Below are 18,242 nucleotides of genomic sequence, written 5' to 3' on the forward strand. Positions count from 1 at the left end.
CAAAATCAGGGCTTCAACAGAACGAGGCTGATGCTACCTTTGTCTCCCGTGTCCTGGAACCTATGGCTGTGACCCAAGAAGCCCCCCCAGAGCCCTACTGGGTCCCGAAGCTCTGGTCCTGCAGCTGCTCTCAGGGAGCACCCAGGAAGGTAAGGGGACGACCGGAAGGTCAAGGGTGGCCAGGGAGAGGTGAGCCAGCTGGGGCCTAGCCTCGGGGTTCAGAGCCTCCTCCGGGGCCTCGGGAAGGGGCCACGGTCCAGGATGACGGATGCCGCGCTCCCCGAGCCTCGCTGGGCCCTCCGCAGAGAGCACATGCCCTTGCTTCAGTCCCTGAGAGGCGAGGCCCTTGGGGGAGGCGGATTCGCCCGTGACACAGACTAGAAGCCAGTGGTGGGTTTGGGTTGAGGACAATATACCAATTGCGTCTTGTTTCCTTCCAAGAAAGCAAGTTTGTGGCTGGCTACGAGCAGAGCCTGCCCCGTGTGGCCCCGGAGCCAGGCCGTGTCTACTCCTGGGCAGGGGTGGCCCTACCGGCTGCCCCCCCAGGCGGTCCCTCGTGTGTTTCTGCGGACGTGGGGCGCCACACCCCTTCGGGGCCGGTGTCTGCAGCACCGGACGGGCCCGCGGATGCTCTGGTGAAGAGAGGGCTGCTTCGGGCACTTGGCAGACAGCCCGTCGCGTCCTGGTAGGAGCCGGACAGCCACAGCCGGGTCGCCGGTTCCTCACCAAAGTGGCCCCTCCTGCACTCTGCCGCAGTGGGGACTCCCGTGTCCCTCCCGCATGCGCCCCAGACTGCCTCGCAAAATCGCGCCGGCCGCCGAGGTGGGGTCTTCGGGTAACACGGGCGGAGCGTCGCTTCCACTCCTTCAGGGGCCTTGCTCCCGCGGGGGACACCCAGGCCGTGCCTGTGCTCCGGAGTGGGTCCCTCTCAAGACTGGTGTGCCCTGCGTCGGCTGGGCCCTTGGAGCCCCTGCGCCTCAGAAACGGGGTCACTGGGGAACGAACTCTGAAACTGTAGGAACGCACGCCATCTCCCCACTTCCTCTTCAGTTTTAGAAGTGAAGACGCGACCCAGTGCACTGCAGAAGGACAACAGAGGCACCTGGGGGACCGCAGGGGAGGCCGCCGTGTGTGACGCAGAACAGGGGGGCAGCTGAGGGGCCACGGCGTCCGCAGGCACCGGGCAGGGTGGCCGGGTGAGTCGCCTGTCCGCCCAGGGTGAGGACGGTGACTTCAGGAGCCGGGTCTCCGTGTCGTCACGATGACATGTGCTCTTTCAGATCCTGGAACTATTAAACTCGACCGGTCATAGGATCATACTGAACCATAATTATGGGACAAATGATATGCCACTGAATGAAGATTTAACGCAAGTGTTTATAAGAAAACCCACCACACGCTGGTTGCTGCCGCATGTCCGTTCGTTGGCCCAGAGAAGTGTCCCTGTGGCAGCAACTGACAGGCCTGGGCGTCCCCCGGGGCGGGAGGCCCCCAGACCCCCGGGCTCCGCAGTGCTGCCCTCACCTGGCAGAGCTGAGGACTGGCTTCCGGCTGCCGCTGGCGCGCGTGCCAGGGGGAGGTGCCTGCCGTGGCACGGACAGCATGTCCCTGTCTTCCCGTGTTCTTGTCTTAGCACCTGTCACCGGGGACTCTCTCTCTCCCCGGGAAAGGTCTGTCTTAAGGGGCTTCCTGAGAGGCGTTTGCTGGAAGAGGAGTTTCTGTCGCGTCCTGGGTTTTGACAGGAGGGCGCCCTCCCAGACCAGGAGCCCCGACGCAGTCTCTCTTCTCTAGAACTGGACATCTATGACTGCAGGGGCTCTGGGTGAGAATGCACGATGTGGGGGCTGAGTCCCACGGGTGGGGGCCAGCGCGGACCCCGCGGTCTTGTGCACCGGTGACCCCAGGCAAGGGGGTGCTCCCTCAGCTCCGGGTTTCGCTGTGGCTTCTGGCCACGGCACGCGGCTGAAGTCTTGCTAGAACGTTCGCAGTCAGGGCGTTTTGGAACCTGGAAAATGCATCTTCTGGACGTGACCCTGCACCAGGGGCTGGACAATTCGGCAGAAGCGCAGTCAGAGCCAGGTGAGCTCGTCTGTGGTTCCTGCGTGTCCGCGGGCCCCCGGTCGCGCTCCACACGCCGCAGGCCGTGGCCGCAGCAGTGGGACTCGTGCTCTCTGGGGTCTGGAGGCTGGTGGCTGTCCCCCACCCCCCGCCCCTGCCCCGGCGACCTGCAGCCGTCCACGGGGCCTCAGTGCGGTGCATGTGAGGGGAGGGCTCTGCTGTCCCCTGCTGGAAAGGACACCCGTCCCCCGTAGCACAGCAGGGCCCACCCTCCTGACCTCCCCTAACCCCACGGCCTCCGTGAAGGCCCATCTCTGGGGTCGGGGCTTCACCGTGGGACTTCTGGGAGGTAATTTGGTCGGGACAAGGACGTCATCATCTGATGCCACCATCATTCGCCAGGTGGGGTAGCAGGTGGTCCGGCCCCAGCTCAGGAGACCCTGTGGGAGACGTACTGGGCGGGTCCTGCCCCCAGGAGGCCCCGCCTCGGCCCCCCTCCCCGCCCCTCCCCTCCCCTCCCCTGAGCCCTGTCTCCCCTTCCCGAGGGGCTCCCTAGTCCCGGTGGAGGGTCGCCTGGGAAATCACTCAAGACGGTAACTGTCTGGGGACCTTGTACTCCGGATAGCTGACGGCCGGGGCCCACCCTGTCTGGACAGGGGCCGGGCGGGAGCTCCTTCTCCACCAGATGTTGAAGCCATGTTCCCATCTGCAAGAGGAAAGAGGAACGCACCCTCTCTCCCAGCTTCAGGCGTGCATTCCGACCCCGTAGTGAAGTACGTGCACGTGGCCACCCCACACGCCCCTTCCCAGACAGGCACAGGCTGGGAGAGATTGTCGGCAGCAGCCGTCTTCTCGGGTCCTAAACCCTCATCCTGCAGTGCGGAGCCCAGACTTCGGTCCTGCCCCGCGGCCCAAGCCGGCCCCTCTTCTGTGTCCTGGCCCACGGGGGTCGCGCTTCCACTCTCCTCCTCTGCGCCCCCCGACGTTGCCGTTAGGCGCACGAGGAACTCTTCCCATGGTGACTCTCCTCTGCCTCCTACCCCTGTTTGCTGGGGACGCCGGGGACGCCAGACTCAGGACTGGCCTGTGGGCACCTGCAGGCAGGCCCTGGGGCACGCACGCCGCTGCCGGGGCAGCCCCCTCCGGGAAAGGATCCAGAGCGAGAACTCCGACGTCCCTCTCCGCTACCACGGGCAGCTGCGCTTTCCGAACCCCAAAAGCTGTTGCGCCCGTAGACCCCCTTCCGTGTCTAGGCTTGCAGCCGTCTGCGGGACGTGAGGAGGGCCGTGCCCGAGGACACGGGGCCGCGGCGGGAGCGGTGCCGACAGTCCTCAGGAGCACGCGGAACTGACACCGTTCGGCTCCACTGCCTGGAAATCACGCTGCAGAGCAAAGACTTTTTAAATCACTCTCTCATGACTCAAAAATAAAACACAATTTTGTTCCGTCTTAAACATTCACACAAAATCACCTCTTTGGGGAAGGAAAAAAACAAGACTCCACAGTCCCAGCCAAGAAGTGTGCCGAGAGCTGTGAGTCACTGAGCGTCGGCGTCTAGCGAGGGTCGGGGAGCGACCGTGGGAGAGCACAGTCGTCGGCTTTGTGCACAGGAGCCGCGCGAGCAGGGGCCGGCGGTCGCGGGAGCCCACTGGGCAGGGGCGCTGTTGGTCTTGGCGCGCCCTGCCTTCCCCTCTGGGCCTTGCCAACCGGCGTCTGCTGCCCGAAGACCCAGCTCCGCACCCGGCTCCTCCCCGGTCTTCCCAGGTCAGCCGGCCTCTCCCGCACCCCTCCGGCCCTGCACCCCGGGCGCCACGTTGGGGTCTCACAGCCAACAGCACACTGTCGTGAGAATGTCCATGACGTAGACTTCTCTCTGGTGCCTTCGGTCCCTCTCCCCAGTGCCAGGGACACTCGGGGTAGGCACGCGGGCCGCCCGGTTGTCTAACGGACTGGGCCCGCTGGGGGATGGGGTGTGCCGTGGGCCCAGCGCATCGGTATCTCACAGCCAGGCCTGCCGGCAGGAGGAACTCTTCTGCGAGGAACACCCACGGAGAGCCCGTTCTCGTGACAGCCGTGGCGTCTGCAGCCAGAGAGGAGGAACACGCGTCCCCGGGAAGTCCTCCGGGGAGCCGAGGTGGACCACGTGAAGGACCGAGCCTGACCCCCCGGGCGGCAGGGAGAACCCGGGTGGGGTCGAGCGCTCTGCGGGTGAGGCCCTGAGAGGGGACCCATGCGCCGGGGTGGGAGCCCCCAGTAGAGATCAGGACCTCCTGCTTCTGTGTGTGGGTTGGCCACACACACACGGCGAGCGGTGCCCACACACGGGGAGTCCGCTGACGCCTCCTGCCTTGGCCACACTGTCCTTTCCCCGGGGGCTTGGCCCGTCCGTGCAGGCAGGTCAGCCTTGCGACTGGCTCTCCGAGCAGCGGCCCCCAGCTCTTCCGTGAGAGCGCAGCTTACGGGGGCGGCAGAGAAGAGGGTGGCCAGTGAGGGCCGGACGCCGCCTCCCCGAAGGCAAGGGGCCCAGGGCTGGCGGAGGCAGGCTCATTGGGGAAACAGGGACTTCCTGAGCAGCGACGATGCGCCCGAGACCCCGGGGATCCCACGTCACCCTCATCAGGGCCCTCCAGGTAGCTGCGGGCACCCTAACGCTACGAGGAGAAATCAAGTCTCAGCTCGGTCACATGTGAGCCACGAACCTGCGTCCAAACGCTGCCCGAGCTGCCGGCCCTGCACGGGGATGCCCGTCCTCACTCGCCACCCCAGCCCGACCCTCTGTGGCTGAGGCTGGCTCTCCCCCTGGTCCGCCCCGGGGGGAGGCGGAGGCCGGCGGGGACAGCCACGGGGCTGCGGGTCTCCACGCACACGCTGCCGGCCTCCGTGGCAGCGAGCCCTCGGGCCTCCGCTCCCCTCCTGCCCCTTGCCTTCCTCCCCGTGCTGGCCGAGCGTCTGCTCTTGGCGCCTGCCGGGCGTGGAGCGGGTCCCGGCCCAGAGCCACCTCTGGCTCCTAGAGGCTGCCCCGGGCAGAGGCTGCGCTTGGCACCGAGCTCCGAGTACCCAGCGAAGCAGAGACGCGTGTTTGTAGGGAAAATTCGGATGTTTCTCTGCGCACGAAGACCTCGTTAGAGAGTCATCAGATATGCAGAGGTTGGTGTGAAGCATGATTTCCCACAAAGCTTCCTCACCACCGATGAAGGGAGGGACTTCGAGGGCAGTCGGGGGGTCTGGCCGCGGTAGCCTCTGGGGCCGGCCGACGCCCGCACGCGGTCTCCCTGGAGGAGGAGCAGAGCCTGGGGCTCCGCGGGGGCTGCGGTGCGGCCACAGGCGTCCGTGGACCCGCCTCATGTGGTCCGCTGTGTCTGGACCCACCCCTGCCCGATGACGCGGGCGCAGCACCTGTCCCCACGCGTGTGTGGGGCCGTGGCCAGCCCAGGGTCCCACGGCCGGTAATTCCGCAAAAGGAGCAGCGACGTGCCGATGCAGAGCCCACGCGCTCAGCACTGTTCTGCCTGGGGAGCGGATCGTCCCGCTCTGCCCCTTTCCCTCCGTCTCTCGCTCACACTCTGAGCTTATCTCCCGATCTCTGGGGAAAGGGCTGTTACCCAATGCTGGGGATAATCCAACATTTCTCCTGAAGCGCGCTATGAAAACCAGGAGACTGGGGGTTGCCGAAGACGCCGAGCAGGGTTCCTTGAGGCCGCCGGGGGCACCGTGGCTAAGCTTCGCACCATGCAGAATCAAAGGCTTGCGTTGGAGCCTTGTAGAACACTAGTGCCCACGTAGAGGCCGCTGTGGAGGAGACAACAGGCCCGGCGAGGCTCTGGCGTCTGAGCTCAGCCACGTGGACAGACCCGGAGCTCTCGTGAACCCCCTTTCTCCTCCTAAATCCCCAGCAGCGCCGCAAAGCAAACTTTCTTTAAGGCATGTCAAAAGCTGTACACATCCCAGGTGGGCCAAGAAGAGGCAGAGTTGGTGTAAAAGGAGCCAAGAATCTCCGTTTGTTGATGAAAGGTAAAATTACCCGCCCGGCGCTCTCTGCGTGGCGGATCCAGCAAGGACCTGGGCTTCTGGGCCCTCCTCGGAGCACACCGGCTCTGCGGGGCTTGGCAGAAACGAATTCACTCCGGCCTGGCAGACCTTGTTCCACTTTCCCGGACGTGCTCCGAGCCCAGGGTGAAGGTGCAGGTCCCCCCGGGCCCGCTCCGACCTGGCGAGATGGCTAATACTTCAGGAGGGAGTAAATACCTTCCGAAGCCTTTTGTCGTCAGCGGCCGACAAGTGTGCTTGTGTGTCCTGCTTGAAAGCCTGACAATAGGCGATGGAGGCCCCGCAGGGCAGCAAGCCACGGGGGAGGGGGAGGCGCAGGAGGCCAGTGGCCGGGGAAGCACGACGTCTCCTCCAGAAGAGGAGGAGTCCCCTCCTGTTCCCAGGGAAGGGGCCTGTGGGTCCTAGAGTCACCTCCCAGAGTTCCGGGAGCTCTGCGGTGGCCCGTGTTAGAGGTGCCAGTTCCTCAGGCCTTGGGGGCTGCCGGAAGCTTTCTTGTCTTATGTTTGACAAGCAGCTCCAGAAAATTCCTGAAAAGGTCGCTCTCAGCCCCACAAACTAGGCAGCTTCCACGGGCCTCTCTCCAAGACGAGAATGAGGACAAGTGGGAGGTGGTAAGTCGGCATCTAAGCCCCGGGGAGGAACCTGGGTGTTCGCTCTGCTGCGGGCGCGGGACGGGCTTGATTAAGGAGCAGCCTGGTGGCGGATTGGACACTAGTGGGTTTGCTGGCATGTCTCCCCTTCCCAACAAGCTCCTGGCGTTGGGGACAGCACAGGAGTGGGAAATGAGCCACCAGGAGCGCCAGACACAGGGCGGGAAACAGCCGTGGTCTGCTTGGCCTTGTCAGGCCGCTTGGCGGGAGGAAGGGGGTGGCTGCGAACCTGGAAACACCTCGCACCAGGCGGCTTGAAGAGCAGACGGGCTTTCCCACAGTCCTGGGGCCGCACGGTGCGTGTCTGGTGAGAACCCGCTTCTCTGTCCACAGACAGCGTCTTCTCCTGCACCCTCCCCGGGGGACGGAGCCCAGGGGCACCGTGGGGTCCCTTACGGGTGCCGATCCCATGCGTGGGACCCCACCCAGATCTCATCACCTCCCAAGGATGTCAGGAGTGATTCTGGGCACACGGGTCCTTAACAGGGTTCAGTGTGAGAGGAAAAGCAGCACACATTCCTCTGCGAAAGGGAAGGACTTGACTTCATAGGTCACGGTAAACCTGCCATCGGACAGGGAACACTGTCACCCCACGGGCAGCCCTCAGCCCACGCCGTGGGTCCCTGTGACAGGGCCCCACGTGATCCCCAGACCTCCCAAATATAGCCGCGGGCGGGACTGGGGCTTGGCTGTCGCTTGGGCGGGTGGGGCCCTAAATGTGCTGGGCTGAGGGCAGCCGGGGCAGGTGGGCCAGTCAGAGGGCAAGGAAGCCTACGAGGCAGCCCAGCCGGGTCAGAGAGTCTCTAGTCCTCCGGAAACCTGCGAACGGGAAAATCACCGACTCCGCCATCCCCACCAGATGAGAAATGAGCTTGTGTTGATTTTAGGACAGACAATGACATGCCCAGAGCGAGGACGAAAGAGGTTCTTCCCTCAGTGGGACTGACGTCATGTGCTTAGTGGGGCCGCTGGGCTCTCTCCTTGGCCCTGGGCACCTGGGGGCACCAGCTCTGGGGTCCCGGTGGGTGGGAGGTGGTGGGGCTCGGAGAAGGGCGCACCAGGCAGCGGGCGCAGCGTGGACACTGGTGCAGACAGAGTCACCGACGTAGGACACGATTTCGGGCGGAACGGGTGACCCCGTGCAGCCAATGGGGGACGAGCTGTGCGCCCCAAGAGGACAAGTCAGAGGGAACAGGAGCGCAGGGGGAGCTCGGGTGTATTCTGGTTATACGCCCTTTCCTTTGTCAGGTATATGATCTCTAGGTATTTCTGGGGTTAATTTTATTTTTTTTATTATATAAAATATAAAATTTTTATAATTATATTTTAATTTATTTTCTGGGACTTAATTTTATTATGCTCCGTGATGAATCGCCACCTCACACTCCAAAACAAAAGCAGAACTTCAGCTGGGGAATGGGACCGAGTGACCGAGAGTCTTCAGGACTGTCTTCCAGACAACGCGACTCTGAAACGGGCCCCCTGGCAGCGCTTGGAGGGAAAAGCCTCCTCCAGCCGTGCACCGTTCTCAGTCCTCTGGCTCAATGCACCAGAGGCTTTCGGACCAGGCCCAGGTTTACTGGGATCCGGACCCAAAGCCTGGGGGACCTCAGCGGGAGGCAGGGCTTTCTCCCGAGCATTGAGCACGCACACAAGCAGTTTCTGGACGAGGAGACACCGAGGCCCAGCCCCGAGAGCCGCCTCCTGTCCTGCTCCTTCTCTCCCCTGGGCGCCAGAATGGCTCTAATGTTGATGGTCAGCCCTGCCTTGTTTCTCTCTGCGTGTGTCCTGTGACCCAGTGCGGCTTCATGGCCTTGAGCTTCATGCCCTTAAACCCACGTTTGCTAATACTTAGAGTCACTGCTCTTTGCTACAACGGCCACACTTACCTGCGTGTTACGCAGGGACACAGGCCGGCTGGCGAGCCGGCGCTGATGTCAGTAATGGCCTCATTTAAGTTCTGTCCTGCTCACCCCATCAGGCCCATCGCGGGACCCCCTGAGAGGACCTGCCACGGTGCCGCCTGCCTGAAGTCTGTTACTCTCCGTCCGCCGTCCTCCACGCTCCCAGGGAGCAGGGAACATCAGGAGAGGACCAAGCAAAGACCCGGACGATTTACCGAGTGAGCTGCCCTCTCCCGCTGTCCCGACTCGTCTCCTCCCTCAGAAGGCAGCTCCCCAGCCCAGCCAGCACCTAGGGTGGCACCTCCCTGTGGGGGCCACCCCACTGTGCCTCTGCTCTGACGTGCCGCGGGGACCTCACTTGCATCTCGGTAGCGCACGGTGACTGGGCTGCTTGAGGGTACGCGTCCACCCGGCCGGGCCACGTACCTGGGTGTTTGCCCAAACAGCCTTCCAGATGTGGCCGTGAAGCTCTTTCTAGATGCGACTGGCATTTAAATCAATCAGCTCTGAGAAAGGCTGATGACATTCCATAATGTGGTGGGCCCCGTCCAATCGCTCGAAGTCCTGAGGAGAAAAGTCTGAGCTTCCCCAGGAGAAGGGGTTCTTGCGCTCATGGAATTACTCGAGCCGCAGCATCTCTCTCCTTGGGGCTGAGGCCTCGGTCGGCCCCGCAGATCTCAGGTGTGCCAAGTTCCTACAATCAAACACCCTCCTTTTTTTGAAAAAAAAAAAAAAAAATTTTTTTTTAAAGATTTTATTTATATTGGCAAGAGAGAGAATGAGCGAGCCAGAACACCAGTTGAGGGGAAGGGAACAGAGGGAGAAGCAGACTCCCGGTGAGCGGAGCCCGACTGTGGGACTCCATCGCAGGCCCCGGCACCGTGACCCAAGCTGAAGGCAGACGCTTCACCAACGGACCCCCAGGTGCCCACAACGCCTCTCTCTCTACAATCGATCCATCAGTCTCTTTCTCGGGAGAACGCGAACACGGCATTTTCTCAGCAGTAGGAGGCTCCGCGTGGTGGGGTCTGACTCGGCACAGAACCGTGCCCGCCACTCCCTCTGCACAAGCACACCCACTCCGCCCGTCCGCACCCTCTCACGGGGCCGCGGTCAGGTGCTGTCCCCAGGAGCCACCTTCCCGCAGAGGGAAAGCCTCGGGTCCCTTTTCTGATGGGAATCCTGTCCCCCGAGAGTCTGCTGAGGCCCGACATCCTCTGAGATCACGTCCGATTCCAGCCCCACGGACGTCTACGTCCCAGTGCCCTAGTCTGGACTCCGTGGCCATTCTCAGAGAGCACGCGTCCCAGAGAGCATGCCCCGGCACCCAGGAGTCCCCGGGACCCAGTGTCCGCCGCGGGATGTCACAGCACAGCAAGACCTTGTCGTGACTAAGTGTGACCCCCAGCAGGTGAGAGGAGATGAAAAGACGCATCGCCCCGGGGGGGGGGGGTCCGTCCCCACCAGGAGTTTCATGGGACCCGCTCAGGGAACCAGCATAGCAGACATGTTAGTCAGAGGCATCCAGGGAGCCAAATTCTGGGGAAACACAGCCAGGTCTTGAGTTCGACGAGTGCCCAGACAACTCAACAACAAACAGTGTGGTCTTTGGCCTGGGGGGCAAAGGCCCTTTTCCCCAGAGCTGGCGTCGGCTGCGGAGTGGAGGTGAGCCAGCGGGAGAACACAGGACTCCGGCAAGAAGACCCAGCCCTTTGAATCGGGTGCGGACAAGAACTCGAGGGCCAGAAGCCTGAGCCCTGGAGGGGAGCTGAAGCTCTAGACGTGTGCCAAACTGCCAGGGAGATCTCACTCACAGGGGGAGGGCTTATCTCAGCCAGAGATCGCTCGCCCTGCCTCTCCCTCTCGCCCGCCGGCTGCTGCGCCCTGCCCCCCCGAGGCCAGGGGCCGAGCCCCGGCAAGCAGGCGGCCTGGAGCGGGACCAGGACACCCCACCGCGGTGGGGGGCTTCCCAGGACAAACGTCTGGGGTGCAGACGGCGCCCTGCTCTTGCTCGTGGCCCTCCAGGGGGGCGAGGAACTCCGTTCACAGACGCGAGCAAACCTTCTTTCCAGTTTTTAAATTCTGTCGTGCCTGTCCCCATACGGGGCATCCCTGGTGCTTGAGGAGCGCAGCTGCTCCTGAGGACGAGAGCCGTGTCCCGCGGCTGCAGGAAGGAGCCTCGTTTTGGGAAAGAAGGGGTGTGCCCTGGGCAGCCTGGGGCTGAGGGAAGAAAGCCCGCATGGCCGCTTCCCTGCAGCTGGGCTCGGGCGGACGCGCAGCCCAACGTTACGTGTCCGTCCCGCTGGGACCCCCGTGGTCCTCTCCGCCCCTCTCCGGAGCGGAGGACCGACCAACCGGTGATCTCATCCAGGGCCGAGCCTCAGCCCGACTCTGCTTTGAGCCGGCTGCTCTCCACTGTGCCCGTAATTCTGTGAATTATTTAAAACTTTGTTCTTTTCCTAAAACGTGACCAGCAAGATGGAACCCTCTTCTGTTTGTTTTCCTGGCTCTGGGGCAGGTGGTGTCTCCGCCAGGGGACCCGTTGGGGGCGAGGGACCCTGGCCAGAGGCACAGGGACAGCCACGCTGAGGGGAAGCCGGCACACGGGCTACGGGGCTTCCTCTGACTTTTCTCTGAGGAATTTGAGGGCCTGCATGTGCTTGCACGCATGTATGCGTGTGCACAGATGTGTGTGTGTGCGTGCGGGCGTGTGTGCACACATGCATGTGGTGGTGTGCGTGTACACAGACGTGGGCGTGTGTGCGTGTGTGCACACATGTGTGCGCATGCATATCACGTGTTGTGTGCACTGCCTGCAGCTCACAGGCGCATGTGTGTGCCTGCACGTGTGCACATGTGTGTATGCACACATGCTTGTGTGCACATGTACACATGTGAAAGTGTGTGCGCATGTGATGTGTGTCTGTGTTCACATCTGCGCACACATGTGTGCACATGCACGTGTCTGTGCGCAAACATACAGGTGCGTCAGTGTTTGTGTGCAGGTGTGTGTACACACGTGTGTTTAAGGCACATGTGTGTTTGTGTGTTTGTGTGCGCACGTGTGCAGGTGTGTCTGTGTGCACGCAAGTCTCTCTGTGTGCACACACGTGAACGTGGCTGTGCGTGTGTGTGCAGACACGCGTGTGTCGTGTGTGCGCGTGTGTGCGTGCACGTGCTGGGTGCGCGCGTGTGTGCGCGCACGTGCTGGGTGCGCGCGTGTGTGCGCGCACGTGCTGGGTGCACGCGTGTGTGCGTGCACGTGCTGGGTGCGCGCGTGTGTGCGTGCACGTGCTGGGTGTGCGCGTGTGGCGTCCCCCGTCCTCCTCTCTCCTGTGCGGGGAGGGCTGAGCCACTCTCACTCCTGCTCCTGGGGATGTGTGTCTCCTCTCCCTGGGGCTGGTGGACGCCGTCTCGCGGGCCCGTCCTGCCGGCTCCTGAGGGCGTGCCGCACGGGAGCCTCATTCAATCTTGAAACGTGCTGTCCCGGTTTGGGAATGTTCTGGAGTTGTTTTGCCGGGGGTTTCCTCTGTGCTAGGTAGGTGGCCTCCAGGAGAGCCTGTGATGCCCATGCTTCAGGGTCTTGGCTGGGAGGCCCTCCCGACCAGGCGGCTGGACTTAGACACGGTTCTGGATGGGTGGAGTGCCCAGAAAGGGCAGGTTTCCCTTTGAGATGAGGCTGGGCAGTGGCCGTGCTTGCCCGAGGGGGTCGTGAGGGGCCCTCGTGGCTTCCGGCTGTGCGTGCTGGGGAGAGCTGAAGTCTCCAGCGTGCTGTCCCTGGGGTTTGGGCCCAGTGGCCGCAGGTGAAGGCGCTCAGCAGGAAGTCAGTGGAGTGTAGCATCAGCAGGGCGGGGCCTCGCTCGTGATGCCAGAAAGTGCCCGCTGTGCGTGCCGTCCGGAGAGCATTTCTTCCCTCGATCCTCTGCGTCCTGGGAACGGGGTGTTCGGTCCAAGTGGGGATCAGACGTGGGTGTGCGGCTTTCTGGCTTATGGGTTTAAATCCGCTTCTATTTGCTTGGACGCCCAGGGCAGAGCACTGCTTCCCTGAGCCCCGCTGCTGTAGGGCCTGTCAAGGAGAGAGCCCAGCCCCTCCGTCTTCCGGCGCCCCGCTCGGGTCGGGTGGCAGTGGGGCTGGCAGAGGCGGACAGAGGCGCACGACCCGTCTGGTTAATTCTTAACCGTGTGTTTGACGGTGATGACCCACTTGCCCCCAACCCTGTCAGGGCCTGAATTTTACATCTATAAATGCAGCAGCAAGCCAGCCGGACGGGGTGTGTGACTCACTGAAGTTTCAGTACCAGTATATCCCCAAGGGACCAGTACATCCCCAGGATATACTGGGGTGTCACGCGACAGGTGAGCGTGCTCGGAGAAGCTCTGGGTGAGCCCTCTCTGGAGGCTGGGGCCCCCCGTTCTATCCCTCTGTGCCTGGGTTTGGGGGTTGGGGACACAGGAGTCGCCTTTCAGCTCCTGCCCTCGGGGCTCCGGTCTTCCCCGGATCTCGGTGGCAGGTGGTCCTGGGAAGCCTCCTTCCCAGAGCTGGCCTGGCCCTGATTGCTGTCCCTCGGGACGGCTGGGGCAGAAGACACGCTTGCTCTCCCCCGTGGCCGCACGGGCTCCCCTCCTGGTGGCGGACAAGGAAACAGGTTTCCTAGCGCCTGGCCTACCTGTTGGAGCTTGGGATCAAGGACCAGTGTCCGTCTGAGATCCAGTCAGGGAGCCTGGGCTGGATGACGGCTCCTGTCACCGGGGCTCTGCCCTGGGCTGTTCTTGCCGCTGTTTCTTTGGGCCACATTCCCCCAGGCCAGGCCAGGCTTCTGCACGGGCAGGGGTGGGGACAAGGGGTGGGGGGTCCTCCCAGCCCTGCTACGTCTCCCCTTCCCAAGGCCCATGTCCCCACGTGGGGCTCTGACCTCCCCTGGCTTTCCCTCCCGGTTGTCAGGTCGGTGGGATCAGGCCGTTTTCTGCACCTTCTCCTTCGGCCGCCGCTCTGTCTCCCCATCTCTGCTGGGTGAAGAGGGTTTTATTTACCTCTTCCTCTTTGCAGTTGCTTTGGAAGGAGCCGAGGGCAGCCCGTTCTTGCGTGCTGGGTGTGTGGACCCTCAGACGCGTGCGTCAGGAAACCCCCCGGGACCCTGCTGGCCTCTGCGCGGCAGGTGGCGGCTTCGGGCTCGGCTTCTCCGAGGAGAAGCTCCCCCGCCGCGCCGGGCTTCCTGCTGTCCGCTCAGACCACGGATGGGACATTAGTCATAGTCTGGTGGTTCTGAGTGCGCGTGGCCGGCCAGCTGCCTGTCTCCCCGGGGAACATTCCTCCAGACCCTTCCCGGAGGGTACAGGCCAGCGTGCAGTACTCCCGGGAGCAAGTGGGGGAGAAGCCGAGCCCCTCCAGCATCTGTCATTCGGACCTGCCTGTCCCCTACATGCACATCCTTGGGCCCTGCCCTGGATGGTCACAGGTGCCCAGCAGCCCTGGGGCCGGCACTCGCGGCTCTCTCTGCTCGGTGGGAGCGGGACAGAGGCTGTTCCGGGGCTGCACCTCCCTGAGAGTCTGACGTGGGGCTGAGGGTTCCATGACAGGGTCAGCCTGCCTTCCTGTCCACCTGCCCCTCTGCTTTCCAGTTTCTGCGATTTTTCCGAACGTGGGCACCTCTTCTTTTCTCTTTCTCCTTATGGATTTATGGCTTTAAAAACCCCACTACCTTCTCTTTGGAAGTATTTCTGGAGAAAGCAGGAGAAAATATGTGCATCCCAACCACAGTCACTAATTGGAGAACCCTAGGTATCCTTTGAATTCTTCTTTTCTTTCTCTTTCTTTTGCTCTGAGGGAAATGTATGTATCTTACTTTGAACAAAAATAGTAGACCGAAGTACGGACCGTGCGCACTGTTAGCCAGCCCCATCGTTCCCTCAGCAGAGAGCAGACGTCCTGAGTTTACACATCAACACATGCTCTTTGCCCCACACTGGGGCATCCCCGAGGGGCACAGACCCTATGCAACCTGTTAGAGGGTATCGTGACTTTCTCAGCAGAGTTGCTTCCTTTCATAGTGGCAGATAAAAGAGTGGCATGCAATAAACTGACAAGTTCTCAAAGGGACAAAATATCCTAAAAAAGCCTTTCATGATCATGATCCCGGTCACTTAATAATAAAAAATAATGAAATTTGAGGGTTTTTTGTTTGTTTGTTTGTTTTCATTTTTGTTTCTTTGATTTCTCTTTCTTTCTTTCGGCTAAAAGCTTCAACCACTCATGCTGAACAGGGTTCCAAATTACTATATATTGATCTTGTATCCTGCAACTGCACTGAATTCATTTATCAGTTCTAACAGTTTTTTGGTGGAGTCTTTAGGGTTTCCTATAGGTAATACCATGTAGTCTGCAAATAGTGACAGATTTATTTCTGCCTTTCCAATTTGAATGCCTCTTATTTCTTTTTCTTGCCTAATTGCTTGGGCTAGGACTTCTTCTTTTTTTTTTTTTTAATTTAAAAAAGAATTTATTCATTTGATACAGAGAGAGAGATCCCAAGCAGGCAGAGAGGCAGGCGGGGGGTGGGGGTTGCAGGCTCCCCGCCGAGCAGAGAGCCCGATGCAGGGCTCGATCCCAGGACCCAGAGAGGATGGCCTGAGCCGAAGGCAGAGGCTCTAAGCCACCGAGCCCCCCAGGCGCCCCTGGCTGGGACTTCTGATACTGTGTTGAATGAACACAGTGATGACGTGGCGAGAGTGGGCATCCTTGTCTTGCTCCTGATCTTAGAGGAAGAGCCCTCAGCTCTTGATCATTGAAGATGATGAGTCTGTGGCCATGTCATGCGTGGCCTTTACTGTGTGGAGGTACATTCTCTCTCTACCCACTTTGTTGAGAGTTCTCATTGTAAATGGATAGCAGATTTTGTCAGATGCTTTTTCTGCATCTGTTGAGTTGCTCGTGTGGTCTTGACCCTTTACTTGGGTAATGCGGTGGAGCTCACTGGCCGATGTGTGGATGCTGAACCACCCTTGTTTGCGTCCCAGAGTAAACCCTCCTTGATCTTGGCAGGTGATCCCTTTCGTGTCATGTTGAGCTCCGCTTGCTGGGATTCTGTTGAAGATTTTTGCGACTCTGTTCATCCGTGATACCGGCCGGTGATGCTCTTTTCTTGTGCCGTTGTCTGGTTTTGGTATCAGGGTGATGCCGGTCTCGTAAAATTAGTTTGAGAGAGGTCCCTCCTCTTCTCGTTCTTGGAGAGTTTGAGCAGGATGGGTGTTCATTCTTCGAGCATTTGGTGGAATCCTTCAGGAAAGCCATCTGGTCCTGGACTTTGGTTTGTTGGGTGGTTTTCGATGAACGATTCGATCCCCTCACTAGTACTCCGGCTGTTCAGATTCTCTATCTCATCACGGTTCAGTCTTGGTGGTTTGTGTGTTTCTAGGGCTTCATCCATTTTTGTCCAGTTTGTTGGCATAAGATTGTTAATAACAATCTCTTCCGATCCGTTGTATTTCTGTGGCAGAGACATAATGTCTCCTCTTTCTTGATGTTATTTATTTGAGCCCTCTCTCGCTCTCTCTCTTTTTTTTTTTCTTGGTGAGTCTTGCTAAAGTTCTGCCCATTTTGTTTATCTTTTTAAAGAACCAGCATCATTTCAGCGATCGTTTCTGTTGTCTTTTCAATATCTATTTCATTTATTTCTGCTCCATCATTGTTATGTTCTTCCTTCTACTAAGTCTGGGGAGATGCCTTTAAATGTTCTGCTTAGACCTGGGGCAGCACACTGGTGTGGTGGGATACCATACGCATGTGTGTGCCGGGCTAGGAAGGGGCAGGGGTCGGAAGATAACTGAAGGTCTTTCTTGGGTTGTCCACTTACACTGCTTCCTGCGGCCTAACTCACACCGTGTGCTCACACGCTGCACAGTGTTCCTGGCAAGCCATACTTCTGTTGCTATTTTAAACACTCTTCCCCCCTAAAGGCAGTTCTCATGTGGAGAGGGGAAGGCGCTCGTAGAGTGTGGTTAATAAGGAGGAGGACCCCAGAGGCAGCTCGGCCCCTGGACCACGGACCGGCTCGAGGCCTCTCCACACTCACACGTCACACCTTCGTTACTCTTGAGAGCGAAGCGCTTTTCAAATGATCGTGATTTTAGCTCTGGAGCCGACATATTCTCTAAGTTTCGTGTACGAACACATGCAGTTTCGTGAACGACAAAAACAGCTTCTGGATATTACGGAAACAGATGGATTTCAAGAAGCATGTGCTGAGTCTGCCCGCGGGAGCGGCATGTTGGGACCTGACGGTAGATCGGTTGTGTAGATTGACTTGATCTCTGGCAGCAGGAATCTGTCCTTTTAGAACAGCTCAGGCATCTCCTGTCAGCTTTAGAGGGAACGTTCTCACTGTAGAAATAGCAATTTTGCATTTGGCTTTGTAGCGAATTTTTATTTCTTCGGAAACATTAAATCTTACTTTTGGAAAACACTCTAGTGGGGTTGAAGGATCACGGACAAACCAAGAACAATCTAAAGAGATTTTTCACTTGTTCGGTGGTGGGTCTTGATCAATGGGCAAAACAGTGGGGGCCGCCGGCGGGCACCTGAGTACTCACGCCTGCCGCAGTGTGGGCTGACGGGGAAGAAGGACCCCAGCCCTGGGGGAGGCTGACTGCTGCTCCTACCGCTTCCTAGTCGTGCAAACCCGGGCAGGCCCTGTAGTCTCCCTGGGCTTTATTATTACCACCTGGAAATAATGACTTTTCAGAGTTTCTGCAAGAATTAATTAGATAATGTGTATAAGACACCCAGCATATTTCAATTTACTTAAAATTTCCATAAAGTACCTGAAAAGTGTTATCACAAAACTTGTTACAAGCATCTTGAGAAGGAAGGGTAAACTTGTTCATGTGATTTTATTGACGACAAAGACAAATTCAAATGATCTGTTCCTTAAATGTATAAAATAGGGGAAGAACCTCTGAGTTAGGCAACGGGCTCCCACACGCACTGTGGCCCTGAGCGCAGCCCACGTGGTTTTGCCGTCATGGTGAAGGCCAGCCTGCCAGTCCTGTCCATCCGCCTGACTGGTCAGCTCGGTCTCTTGTCAACCCTTTTTTGACACGCAGGTTTCTGGAGTTGGGGCTCGGATGAAAAGCCCAGGACTGAGGGGAGGGACTGTCAGGCGAGTCCGTCCCTAAGGGGAATGGAGTGGCCTGGACGATTCCTCTTGCCAGGGCTCAGGGCTCAGCAGAAGCGGGGACAGGGGCTGATAGAGGAAGTGAGCGGAGGCGGCCGTGACACAGGTCTGTGCTCTGACGGGGGACAGGTGACACGGGTCTGTGCTCTGACGGGGGACAGGCAGCATGGCGATGCGGAGGTAAGCTTTGGAAGACAGGATCAGCGGACCTTTCCTTAAATGGCCCACAGCTGCCTATGAAGGTAGAAAAGGGAGCTGACAGAAAGTGTTCTAGCCAAACACAAGTTACCCAGAAATAATAATCACATTATATCGTAAAATAAGGTCCTTCTGTCGTGTTACTGTAGTCCAAGAAACAAAGTAAGGTGGTGTGCCCAATAAAGTGTTTTGCCAATGGCGTCAGTGCATTCTAG

Source organism: Mustela nigripes, chromosome 5 (genome assembly GCF_022355385.1).
Source record: "Mustela nigripes isolate SB6536 chromosome 5, MUSNIG.SB6536, whole genome shotgun sequence".
Lineage (NCBI taxonomy): Eukaryota > Metazoa > Chordata > Mammalia > Carnivora > Mustelidae > Mustela > Mustela nigripes.